General features: G+C 41.8%; 1 protein-coding gene across 9 annotated transcripts in view; it reads right to left on the reverse strand.

Moving 5' to 3' along the window:
* ENOX1 (ecto-NOX disulfide-thiol exchanger 1) overlaps nt 1–13,829 on the reverse strand; it is a 361,993-nt gene that overhangs the window by 238,862 nt on the left and 109,302 nt on the right. For all 9 annotated transcript variants that reach the window (XM_030036520.2, XM_030036518.2, XM_030036519.2 and 6 more), the window contains one exon: nt 9,194–9,271. The gene's annotated coding sequence lies outside the window, so the exon portion shown is untranslated. The remainder of the gene's footprint in view (nt 1–9,193; nt 9,272–13,829) is intronic.

A 13,829-nucleotide genomic window follows, 5' to 3' on the forward strand; every position in this document is an offset into this window, starting at 1 on the left:
AGGAGAAATAGGGGAGTGAGGAATGGACTCTGGACCAAGGCCACAGGCTGCTGAGTTACAGCTCTCTGCTGGGAGTGCCAGGAAAAAAGTCCGTAGCTGGAGCATATGCCTGGGCAGGGGGGGTGGGCTGGGATTGCAGAGCAGAGTCCAGGCTTGATTTAGGCTCTGTAGTCTTAAGCACATCATGCATTCAGTGGTGGGATTGTCAGCGGCCCAGTGAATCCTCAACACGTGGAGTGAAACATCTTCAAGGAAGTAAATAAAATGCTGCCATAAAGGACACCCACGTAGACTTGTGGGTTTTTTATTATTACTTCAAGACCTTAAAATAGCACGTTGCATTTGACTATCAAACACTGACTTTTTTTCTGAAAGCCTGTCCTATGGCACTCCAAGCTGCCTGCTGGCTGTATGGCTCTTGACAAACTTCCCAACAGAAATCTCAACTCACTTGAACCTACAGACGGAGCTACGGAGGTGGAAAAATCAAAGATGCTTTAACGGAGGAAGCATTGTGGGACTGGCCATTATAAAACCTGGAGGCAAAGGTCTCTAGCATTAAAGGAGAACGCTCCTGGAGGGCTTATAGAAAGATCAGAGGCTCAAAATGCTCCATGCCCCAGAACAAGAGGACAACCAGCTCGCTCTGTATATCTACAGTTCATTGGGACCAGATAGTGCATTTGATTGATCTCACTCATGTGTGACTGACATGAGAACCTGACAGCAACTGCTCCGCAGAACTTTGGCCAGGATTTTGGAGACATTGCTGAATAGCTCATACGCACTAAAAAAAAAAACCAAGCAAAAAAGAAGGAATATTTGATAATGGTATTAGAGCTCATTGTAGAAGATGCTATGTGTTTAACCTGTTACTCTATAATCATCTTCTTTCTTTTCTCCCCTTGTTTCTTTGCCACCTCAAAACAGTAAAAAGGCTGTGTGAAGAGAGAAGAATAAAATATAAGAACACTTGGGATGTTTTCATGGAATGAAAGAAACACAGAAGATTGTGATTAACTACTTAAGAGAATTGGTGGCCTTCAAACATTAAAAGAACAGCGTTATGAAGAAATTAAGTCTCCTCTAAGCAAAACACATGGTGTCAGTCAATTTTATGAACAAGGTGCCATATTTCAGACTCAGCCCTCTCATGGATTTAACATATGACCTTTGCTTTCAAGATCCTTGGTTCCTCTGAAACATTTTTTCTTTATTCTCTTTGGTGCTGGTTCCTTGTTATTAATTAGATCGAGTCAGGTTTCCACTGAGACTGTAAGAATAGGGACTTCTGTGTATTACCTGTCAAGTACTGCCATAACTGTCTTCAATCGCTCTTGTAAGTCCAGTACCTCTGTGGAGTCCCATATTATGAAAATTGTACGCTGTCTTTCAAAGCCCTTCCCCTAGTCTGTGTAACATTGCAATGTACTTTTGGTAGGGGGATGTAAAAGTAGAAAACCTTCCTGAGAAAACCACTGAGTGCAACAGTAAGAATACCACTGTTAGCAAGAGCAAGAAGAAAGAGTTGGTTTGCTACTCAATGGGAGGAAAAGCTGTTTGAAGGATCAGCTGTGAACAGAAAGCCACAACAGTTAACACTGAAGACAAAGGAATAGAAATTCAGATCATAATAGGAAAAAGAAGATTAGAGAGAACTGAGATATGTTAAAATTTTTCAAATTCACTGGGCCTTATGAATTTCACCCTAGAATATGTAGATATCTGACTGAGGGAATCTTAGAGCTGCTGGCAATTATCTCTGAGAGGTGAGGGCAGACACAGTCAACTCAGGAAACACTCCATGGGAAATAACCAAACAGGTTTACTCTTGCTAAGAAGGATCTGAGGTTATCCAGTGGATCACCAGCTTCAACAGAGGCACTGTCACAAATGTATGAACATCAGATTGGAAATATAAAGGAGAACGTTATCTACAAGACACATGAGAGAATTCTCCTTTATTACTTCAGTTTGGAAACACTTCAACCATAACCTTAGGTGCAGTGTTGGATGCCACATTTTAAGGAGGATGTGACCAATTGACAGTGAGTACTCTACAAAACATGACAAAAAATTGAAGGAATAAATTGTTCTTTAATGTAAAGAAGGCAAGACTTGGGGGAGACATGACAAAAGACCCTGAAAATATTAAAGATGCGTGCAAGGAAAAATGGAATAACCCATTCTTGTTCATTGCAGGTAGGACAGAAATAACTTGCAGGTTAAGAAACGAAAAAAAGCAGTTTTTAATGGTAAGGAAAATTGGGCCTTGGAATGAATTGCCCAAAGAATCTCCACCAGTGGAGGCCCTCAAAAATGGGTCAGCCACAGCTCTGATAGGGAGAGTGTCAGTACAGCTGATGCAGCTGCAGGGCCCTCAAGCTACTTGCTAATTTTCTATGATTCTAGGAAAAAAACCTGTGGCTAGTTAGCTGGAGAATAATTTTTTGAGTTCTAGGATATTTTGGGCAACAGTATGTATTACCTTTTCCTTGTTTAATTTTTAATAGTGTTCTGAAAGCTGAAAGTTAAAGAGTGGCTTGACCCAAGATATCCTTTCATCTTTCTACTTTCATTTTTGCTGTTTGAGCAAACTGCCTGGTCAAGCTTTCCTCTGATTCTTATAAAGCCTCTCGAACACAATATTCAGTGGTCTGTCTTTTTTTTTTTTTTTTCTCCAATGTGGGATCGATGACATTAAGTAGGAAAACATCATTTCCTGAATGGTTACCTACAGCCATTGTTGGATCATTTCTTCTATAGAGTCAACCAACTCATATTAATGTTGATGTGGTTTCCTTTAAGTTTTGCTTTTTGTTTTTTTCACTTGTGGCATCTAAGAATCAATTTCTCCATATTTTCCCTTTTCTGAAACAATAATTGACCCTAGAAATTCGAGTCATTCTGGAGCAGTATATTTTAGGACTCTCAATCCCAAAGTGCTATGTGTGCTACACTTCAGCCTAGAAAGAAGGCTGAAACTTTATCAAAATCAGGGCTTTGCCTTACTATTACTTACGATATTGATTGAAATTTGCTTGGGTTTGAGTTCTGAGGATGAACAAAAGTTGCTCCTGAATTCAGCCTGTGTCAAAGAGTTTTTACAAGGCTGCCAACAAGGAGCTGAATAATCATCACAGGTAGCTTCTAATGGTGATAGCATTGCAAATATATTCATTGCAGGACCAAACTCACCATCATTCAGGAGCAGTGTGGCCAGCAGGACTAGGGAAGTGATTGTCTCCCTGTACTCGGCACTGGTGAGGTCACACCTCGAGTACTGTGTTCAGTTTTGGGCCCCTCACTACAAGAAAGACATGGAGGTGCTGGAGCGTGTCCAGAGAAGGGCAACGAAGCTGGTGAAGGGTCTGGAGCACAAGTCTTGTGAGGAGCGGCTGAGGGCACTGGGGTTGTTCAGCCTGGAGAAAAGGAGGCTGAGGGGAGACCTTATCGCTCTCTACACCTACCTGAAAGGAGGAGGTAGTGAGGTGGGTGTCAGTCTCTTCTCCCAAGTAACAAGTGATAGGACAAGAGGAGATGGCCTCAAGTTGCGTCAGGGGAAGTTTAGATTGGATAGTACGTGAAATTTCTTCACCAACAGCATTGTCAAGCATTGGAACAGGCTTCCCAGGGAAGTGGTGGAGTCACCGTCCCTGGAGGTATTCAAAAGATGTGTAGATGTCACTCACGCTTAGGGACATGGTTTAGTGGTGAACTTGGCAGTGTTAGGTTAACGGTTGGACTCGGTGATCTTAAAGGTCCTTTCCAACCTAAATGTTTCTATGATTCTCTCTCATGTACAAAAATCCAGAAAAAATCCTTTAATGTTTACTATTTGAACTGGTACCCTTTCTGCGTTCTTTAGCTAAAAAGCAGGAGAGAAAGGACATAAACCTGCCAACATTGTGCTGGGCTGTGGTGGAAAAAAGAAAGGATTTTTTTGTAACCGTTCATTTTGGTTGGTGCTTGGCGATCTGAACACACTCCTTGGTATTTTAAGTAACAAGCTCTGCAAGTTTCACTGCTGGTTCTGGAGACTTGGACAGTAGCAAAGACAGTGGATTTCTCCTTCTTTCAACTGGAGAAGATGTTTTAACTGCCTTTCAGAAGTGAAATCAATTCATATCTTTCTGTCTGTGGCAACAGACTCTCACTGGAGCTGTAGCTTATGACTTTTATCTTGTTGTGACACCTGCTTTGGTCAAGAGGGTTACTGATTACTCCTCCTGGAAGGTGTCAATACTGATGATGTTCAGCTGAGCAGCTGTCCTCCCTCTCCTATTATTATTATTCATGATGTGTGATTGATTCTTCTGAGGTCCTTAGTGACAGAAAACTTAGCAGTTCTTTGCTGTCTTTCTTTTAAAGGGATCTGAATGGACAATTATTGTTTCTGAAATGTGCTACAGCCACCATTTCACCTCATCTATTGTTCAGATATCTCTGTGCAGCCAGAATGTGGGCAATGAAAAGGTGCAAGTTGTGTCATTATCCATATGCTGAGAGCTATCAGTTGCACACTTATTGTCTCTCCAACAATGTCATTCATTACCTAGTATCATACTGAGAAGAGTTTAAAAGATAGAAAAGAGAGAAGACACTAGCAGTGATTCCACATAAACAAAGCTGAGGTATGATATGGATTGGAGTCATTTTAATTGAGGGTATACCTCCATAATTAATTATTGAGCTTCTAAATTCTGGGTTTATTTTACATAATTTGTATCCATCTGAAAGTCATATTGACTACATTCAGCTTCTTAACGCTGGCACTTGGGTCAAGAAGTTAACAATACATGGAGGGATGCAGGTACATAGGAGGAAGACAGAAAAAAAGGTTTTGGGATGGGACTTATAGGTTCTGCAGATGCTTACTCTGAAAAATAGATAAATGAAATCAATTACAATGTAAAGTCATTTTTCCTTCCAATATTTGACAGATTACCTTAAAGAAAGTTATGTTCAACTGTCCTCTATCTTCAGTATAAATAAGACACCAAATGGCTTCCTATGGAGCAAATAAAGCATAACTTGGATTTTAGAAATACCGCCTAAGTGTTGTCTAGCTCTGGAAAAGACTACACAGGGTGGCACTGAAATCTTCCTCACTGGAAGATTAGATAAACATCTCTCACAGATTATCCAGACATCTTTGCTCTTGTTGGTAACACAGGCAAATGAGCCAAATTATCTTTGGTGTCCCTAATGTGTTCTTGACTGTTGACTCTAAAGATCTCCCTTCTTTTTTATGTAATGCCCCAGGAGTTCAGAACAGCAAAGATCATCATCTAATTGCCACTTTGAAACAGAAGATGATGGGCACTGGAGTGAGGCTAGTAAAAAGCCTTACTCCTGATCTGAGTCTATGGACACTTTGCACAGTTTGCAGGAGTCTCTCAACTGTTTTCCCATTCTTCTGGGAAGTAGCTATGATTAAACAACAGGGAGGTATTTAAGGACGCTTCTGGGCTGTTCCTCCAGCAGAAGAAGCACTCGTCTTGCAAACAACTCAAAACAGAAAAGCCGATGGAAGGTCAATCTGCTGTCTGGGTTGGTTGGTTTGTTTTCCCTGCATTTATATTAATTTCAGTCTCTTGAAGAACTCCTGCTCTGCCCACAGCTCTTACTCAGGTGAGTAAATAGTCTTTTTCTTTTATAATAATCACTTGTGCTTTGTCTTGCTGCGGGCAATAAAAAAGCAGAGTTGGATGGGCACAGACCCTCTGAACCACCATTCAAAACCAAAAAATGCATACATATGTTTATGTTAGCTTGCACATACAACCCATGATTTGGACACAATAGTCTTTACAAACTCACAGTCTTCTTTTAACTTCTGTTCTAATAAAATGCAACTGTCCCTCCATGGCAGCTTAGTGAGATTTACTTCCCCCACCCCCACATTTTATTCTGCCACATTTCCTTTGAGCATCTAGCTTATAGATTTTCTCCAGCTACCAGGCTATTTGGTTTCCATCTGTTCAATAATTCAAATATATGCATCAAATGCACACATGGCACGTTGCCAGGTAGTAACATCCCCTTTCTTTTCTGCCTTTTCATAGCCAGGTAATTTGCGTATAAGGTACACAAAGATAACACGCCTCTCCACGGTTCTGGTTTGTGCATCAGCTCCCCCAGCTTCCTCTTCGCAGACCTCCGTGCATGGCGTGCGAGCAGCCACTTCATCGCCCTCGCAGCCTCTGGCAGGACAGCCGAGCCCTCAGCAAAGCCTGGTGGCATCGAGGGTTTGGCCTCTCCGGCAGCATGGCTTGGAGGCAGGCATGTGTATCTAAGAGAGCGGCAGCAGGGCTCCCCAAGTCCACGTGCAGCGCTGGTACGGACATCAAAGGCATGGTTGCCATGCTTACATGCTCGCTTGGAAAAGTGCTCTCCCCGGGATCTTCCCCTCCTTTCTCCCTCCCTCCCCACGACTTTTGACGGATTGGTATTTCGCCAGTTGTGTTTTCATTACTGAAGAAGAGGCAAGACACCGGAGTAGCATTCCCTCCGCCAAGCCCCCCCAGGAGCCAGCCCCGGCCGAGCGTGCTCCCTAAAACCAAGATACTTTTTTTACCGTAGGGGTGCCAAGGACAAAGGTTTGAGCAGACCCCGAGAGGCGTTTGGAGACATGCATCATTTAGTGACCCCAATAGAAACATTTAAGAAACTCTAGCAATAAATGAATAAAACTCCAACAAAGCAAGAACAAGTAACAAAGAGGTCAGGGAAAAGGAGGCTTCTCTGGAGAATGGGTGAGGGATTGTAGGCAGGAAATAAAAGAGAGACTAAGAAAACAAGACAGAGAGATACTTCTGAGGAAAAAAAATACATGAAATTTTCAGTGAAAGACATGAGATAAATGGAAAAAGCTGACCTGGATTAAACTAATTATTTGGCTAGGTAAGTATCCCATTTTCCTTCAATGTCAATAGCAGATGCTACAGAGAAGTGGTACAAGAGATACCTACACAGATGAAAAAGAAACTTCACCCAAACCCCAGGCTGAGGATCGGTGAGTTCAGCCTTCAGTCAGGCAACTGCTGTGTAATTGTTTTATAACTGTGTAATATGAAAAATATATCTGTGATGGCATTCTTATTGATGTAAATATCTATTTCTTGCAAAGGTTCAGTGCAATACCTTTTGATAATACCTCGGGGCAATACTTTCCAAGGGGAAATTACACCTTCTATCTCCTTTTCAGTAGAAATGTCTTGCCTTTTAATTTAATTGGTTTCCCTTTGCTTCTGCATTATAATGAAGGTGCAGCACAGCCATACCCAAACTACTTTATGCCACTTAGTATACATATATTTAATATGTACATATATCAAATTAATATCATATGTATCCTCTTTTTAAACAACACAATACTAATTTGTATGTATATCACAAACCCATTATTCTTCAGGAATCAGACTTGTGAACAAGGAAACTTTTAAAATGTGTTTCAGACAAATGACTTGCCTAAGCTTTCTCTGCATAGCAGCTGTTGAGTGCATTTGTATCAAATTCATTAGGACACAGGCCCTACCACACTTTGCTTCGGCAAATTTAGCAGTAGCTCTTGGAAGTCTTTGGTAAGCTGTGATTCAAATAACGCTCATAGGTCTGGAAAGAAAGATTTTATAAAGCTGCTGCTGCTAGTAAAGGATTTACAACCCAAATGCCAACACATGCAACAAGTTTTCTCCCTTCATCCTAAATGTCTTTCAGTGTTTGCACTTCTTTCTCCCCCTGCCCCCCACCAAAGAAAAACACAAATTTTGCCCTTAAGGGATATCATCATTAAAGAAAGAAACAGTGCAGTCAAAGCTTAGCATGACACAGATCATTCAACAGTTGTGCAATTACTCTGAAAAGCTACTTATTTTTGAACACAGAGCTTTCACTCACCACAGGCCCGAGGCATCACGATCAGATCTGTATCTGCAGTATCTCAACCAGTCTGATCTAGGGCTTTTGCTCATTACGGAAGCTGTAGCCCTGTGTGAGGTTTACATCTAAGTTCAAAGAGTTTCTAAAGCATTTTGGAGCTGGGTTGGCTTTAAAAGGTATTTCCAAATCATAATAAATTCCAAGAACGAATTAAAAGTTGGTTTGGAAACCTCTCATCCCCTAAATCCACCTAGTTTTGTTTTTGTTTAAGGTTTACAAGCCACTTTCCCTGCAGAATTCCTACAGACTAATGGAACAGTAAGTGATTACAGAGGCAACAAGGAAAGCAGTAATACCCAAAGTGCTCTCAGGTAAACCAAGCAAATGAAACAGAGCTTATTCCAAACATGAACATTTTTGAGAATTATTATTTAGGGCCAGATACAACTCCCACAGACCCTGAGAGTGATCCAAGAGCAGGGTATGACCACCTAGATGGAAAAGTTGATTCCCATTGGTTTTTCTGAGCAGATTTCTATAAAAATGCTGTTCAGTACTACCTTTGAAAGCAGTAAGAAATCAAATTTTTCTCTGTTATATAGCTGCATAGAAAAACATATTGAAATGCAGGGGAGTGTTTTCTACCCTCTAAATCATTGTGATCGTGGGCCACAGTGCTTATAACACTATCGTTCTGGCTGACAAGGACATAGCATTAGCTACAGGCTCCTCACCTCTCCTTGCCATACTGACACTACAGGAGCCAAGACATTATTATTCTGCTCTTTTTACAGTCTCTTAAATATCAACTTTTTGTTTTGTTTTGCTTTCTTAAACTTTCCATGAACCTGAGCTCCTCCTGACCCGAAAGCCCCAGTAATTCTACTGACCCTTTGCTAAGTGTGGTTCTCGAAACATCCACAGCTATAGCTCACATATTAGCAACCTGGGTGGGAGCAATCGATTGCAGGGCCTTTTAGGGTAATGCAGTTTCAACACATACTGAAAGACACAGTGGTGAGGTGAAAATGACTTACAGGCCCAATTCCTTTCTGCAGTTCAACTCTATAAACTGCCATAATTCACTTCAAAGGAAAGACGAATGGGTTACTTTACATTTATACAACAGTAACAGAACAGAGTTATGTCCTAAACATCTTGCAAGAAACAAAAATAATTTTTCACAACACTTGCTCCAGAATAAAATTAGATTTCAATTTGGTTTGCATGCATTCGAGATAAAAAAGATAACAAGTCGGCACAGGAGTCTACATGCTGAAATAGTCAGAATGCAATAGAGTTTACAGACCTGTACGAAGGAAGGTAACTTCTCAGCGGCCCCATCATGGTATTTCCAAAGGAACGTTACAAATTCTCATGGCCAATCCTGCAAGAAGTGGAAAGAATAGTTAAAACTAGAGAGTTTCCAAAGGAAAAGCAAATAAGATCAGCTGTCTCCTTGGATACGCAATGCTAGAAGTCAGTGTAGAATTGGTTTAGAGGATGTTAAACATTTTAAACTCTGGAAGCAGCAAGATCATAACAATTGCTTAAATATAACAAAGTCCAAGTTAAATAAAATACAAAATGGTAAGTTGTTTTTAAAGACATGTTATTGAAAACAGTCTTGATAAAAATGCAATGAACATGTGGCACTGGATTGGAAAGAAAAGAAAAAAGATAGAATACTGCACCAATTTATATTCCCTTTGAACTGTCTGTAATACAGACCTTAAAGTGCATTTTCAAACATATAGCATATCAAAGAAGCAGACATTTATTTCTAGCCATGGCACTTCTAGGCTTTTGGTAAATGAAACCAGAAATAGTCTAGTGGAACTGTGCTGTGTGACAAAGCATGTACTGATGGGTTCTGCCCAACATCGGTAAACAATTGTTTTTTCCTCTAACCGAAGGAAAGAATTTCAGCAGTAAACAAATGCCTCGCGTCTTGCATGAATTCTTCAACAGAGTCAAAGCAAACCTGTCTTTTCACACCTCCTGCATGTGCTATTCCAAGTCAAAATACAAGTTATATTCCCCGAGATCTATCAGTTGCTATGTTTTCGATTATGACAACCATGATACACAAGGGAGGATGATACACAAGACACTAAAGCTTTCTGCTATAATCCCCCTGGAATCCACACCCATTGTTGTAAGGGTAATTATCCGGGTATCCCTGAGGCCAATTTTTGCAGTTTTCATATAAAAATCACCTCTTGCATAAGACATGAAATTTAAAATCATCCCCTTCATGGATATCATTGAGTCACTCCATTACCTCTGGGACAGATATAAATTATGCATTCTTTGATTCTCTTTAAAATTTTAGATGCACAAGGGGACAGAGGAGCATCTAAATGGTACTAAAAATATAAGGCATTCAAGAAAGAAACAATAACTTGTATGGTATTAACTGCTACAGTGCTCCGAAGGCTCCCTGCCTGGTCAAGAAAAGCACATAAAGCACTGAAACATAACAGCAGGCTTGCATGCTAATGGCTGCTAGTGACAAGGACTCATTGAATGTCACTGCTTCACATACTGCGTACTGTTCATTTTTCTTATCTATGTGACCTCTCCTTTGAAATGACTGATGAAACTCCCATGAATTAGCATCTCCGCTTCTGGGCATTTGCCACCAAGAAGGCATTCAGTAACATCTCTACTGAAATACAAAAATAAAGCAGGGGTGGTGGGGGGAATCATAATCTTAACAAAAAATAGTCACTATGTCTGTTAAAGGATACTCAGTGTGTACTGCAAAAGGACTGCTTCTCCGAAGCCTCCTCGTTAGGTTAGTTTTTACCTTGATGCCCTTTAAGAGTATTGGCTTGTCACAATACATGCATTCACATTTCAGACTTGGCTAACATTTTCATAATTGGTGTGAATAAAAAGGAATAGCTGTTACTGCAAGAAAAAAAGAAATGTCTCTGTTCTGATGCCCTGCTGCTATGATGACCTATTTCACACTAGCATCTGTTCTCTTCTGATGAACCACTCCAGATGTAAGCTGGCAAAACAGCACTGCAAGTGTGTTACCCAGACGTCCACCGAGTGCTGCAGATGTTTTCTTCCATGCTTCACATCTAATGTGTGCCTGATTAATTTTTTCTTTATTATTTCAACTACTTGGCCTGCAGAATTTCCTATGAAGTTTGCAGAATCTGGGATCCAATCTGCAGCCATAAGGAGCAGCTCCCTTTGTGTGAGCAGGTTCATTAACGTCTGGAATAACCAGCCAAAAGAGCTTTGGTCTGAATTGCCAAAAGAAATGCAAACTTCAGTAATGTATTATGCCTTAATATTATTTGCCGGAGGATTTAACACAACGCTCATTTCAATTTCAAAATTACAGATGTTTGTAATATTCAGATGCATCAGGCTGACCAAAAATATTATGCCCGTTCTCTGCCTCAAGCCCTTGACCTGAATGAGGTTAGTGACAGGGATATGAATGACTTCAGCGGTAAATGAAACACAAAAGTAGTTTTATCGTGAAGTACAATATTTCTTCTGTCACTTAACCATTTTTTTTTCCCCTTCTCAAAATTACAGGGTAGACCGCAAATCTTCAAGGCTAGCAGCCACTACGACAGCCTAAGTGCCATTTAAAAGAATAATAATTTATGAGACGCCTTGGTAGAATAGCAAAGGTCACAGAGAAGACTCCCCAGGGAGAAGAGGATGACAAAGGTTACAAAGATGACTAAAGACTTGCCTACAGGAAGGGATTTTCTTGGAAGGAAGATGTTTTGTCGCAACAGCTTCATCCAACCTCACACACGGTTGCCTCATCCAAACGAACAGTTCACCTTTAAGTTAGCTGTAAGGCATTGCTTACAAAATACGCTTCTGAAATTCGTGGCTGAGCAGCTTGGCCACGTACGTACCCAGGGTCCACGGAGGTGCTGCCAGATGGAGGATGCTGTGGGTCTGTCCCACAGGGCACAAGGAGATGTCTAGTGATGGATTTGAGACCACCTGGGGGGATCCAACTTGAAAAATCTCCTGAATCTTTGCAAACCAGTCCCCAAATAGACGCCACTTTTGGGGCAGCCAGTACCATTTGTAGACCTCTAACAGACCACCACTGACTGGTGCAGTTTCTCTTAGAAGCCATGAGAAGAGTTGGTATATGAGGAGCCTGAGACACACGGTTGACACATTGCTCGCAGGCAGTTGTAAATTTGCACACCAGCCATCGTGCTACACAGCAGTTTGGGCTTTTTCTTGCCACAGCTGCAGCATTCTCCCCCTTCAGCTGCCGCAAGTACAGAAAAAAAAGACAAGGATGAAGACAAGCAGGAACAACTCTTCTTGGCACAGCTCCACTCTCCGCAGCATCATCTCTGGGCTCATAAAATACACATTAACTGGTGGGAGAAGCTGGCGCTGCAAACCTGGGGGTAACCGGCGGTGTCTGCAGAACATCAGAGCAATAAAGAAAAGCTTAACCTGAAGCCAGCATGCAATACAAGACAACTCTTATCTCTTCAGAAATGTGCGGCCATAACCATTTTGAAAACTGACAGCTTCCAACTGCTCCTGATCGGTTGTAGGAAGTTTCTGCAGCCAGATCAATGGCTGACACTTGTGGAGGAGGTCTGCATGGCTCTGAAGGGTACAGATGTAATACGTCCCGGTCAAGAAGAGGTTATCGATCGCTTTGAGTATAAAGGATTTTGCTTAATTGCTGTAGGACAACTGCTAGAGCCCATCTTCCTGGGATTTGATCTCCATGCCAGGCCTCCCAGTTCCTAAAGAGGTACCTGAGAGCCGGGTAACCATTCAGGTAGATTTACCCAAGGCAATATTTGGGGACTCTCATCTATTTTCTATACTAAAATAGGGCAATCTGCTGAAGGGGACTAATGCCACAGACGTTCATAATATCTCCATTCCCTTGCTCCAGCAGTCCCTGGTCCATCACCACGGCCGATGAAGCCTTTGGCTGGCTATTCAGATCGCAGAACATTTTTACAGTCCCATAACCGCACACCGACGACAGCGGCGTGCGCCTTTGGGAAAGGGAAGGGCAGAAGGCAAGCGGAAGGCGGGATGCAGCCAAGCAAGCCTCCGATTGTAACAGCATCTTTTACGCTGCACATCACCTGCGGGAAGAAGGCAACGGCAGAGGCGCGTTGCGAACACAACGAATAACCCAGGCGATGCCCGCTCCCGAGTGACGAATCCACCGGGCACACTGCCAGGGAGCCCTCCTGAACCTGGCCAAGAAAGGGAACCGGCTTTTCCAACGTGTGCTTCGCCTAGCGCTGACGGCCGCTTACTCCAGCGCGGCAGCTCCCTCGCAGTGCCAAGCCTTGGCGGGCTCTACGTGTGGGGTTTTCTACTCTCCCGTGTCGGTTTTGTGTGCTCTGTCTTCCTTTATTAATTTTAAACAGAATGGGGAGGATGTAAATTCACTATTGGGGATATGTCAGTGTTTGCTCAACATGCTCTATATACCTTTATTAATTTTGTATTGAATGGTGGATGTGATTTCACTCTGGGGGAAAATCAGGGATAGTGAAAAGTCTTTCCCACAGCAGGGCAGCAGTGGGGAAGGGGAGGTTATTTCTCTGGGGGTTTGTTTTGAGTGATTTGCATGCTTTCACGGGTTTCTAAAGCTGAGGAACTTGTGCTTTCATGAACAGCCAGTTTCGGTGCCATGACCTACTGGTCTGAAGAGGTTGATTATCTTAATGTAGTATTTGTTATGCAAGTCTTACAGCTTACAGTACATTTTAAAAGCAGCAGATGATACCTTTTTATAGTGCAAGAACAGTATGTAAAGTGGGACATTAAAAAGCTTTCAAAATTAAGACTTATTTCCAAACAAGACTTATTTTTTAACAGTACAAATGCATAAAAACCACATGAACTACAAAAGGGTGGTTGTTTGACACAGGTTCACAAAGTTTAACTCTTGGCTCATT

Source organism: Aquila chrysaetos, chromosome 14 (genome assembly GCF_900496995.4).
Source record: "Aquila chrysaetos chrysaetos chromosome 14, bAquChr1.4, whole genome shotgun sequence".
Lineage (NCBI taxonomy): Eukaryota > Metazoa > Chordata > Aves > Accipitriformes > Accipitridae > Aquila > Aquila chrysaetos.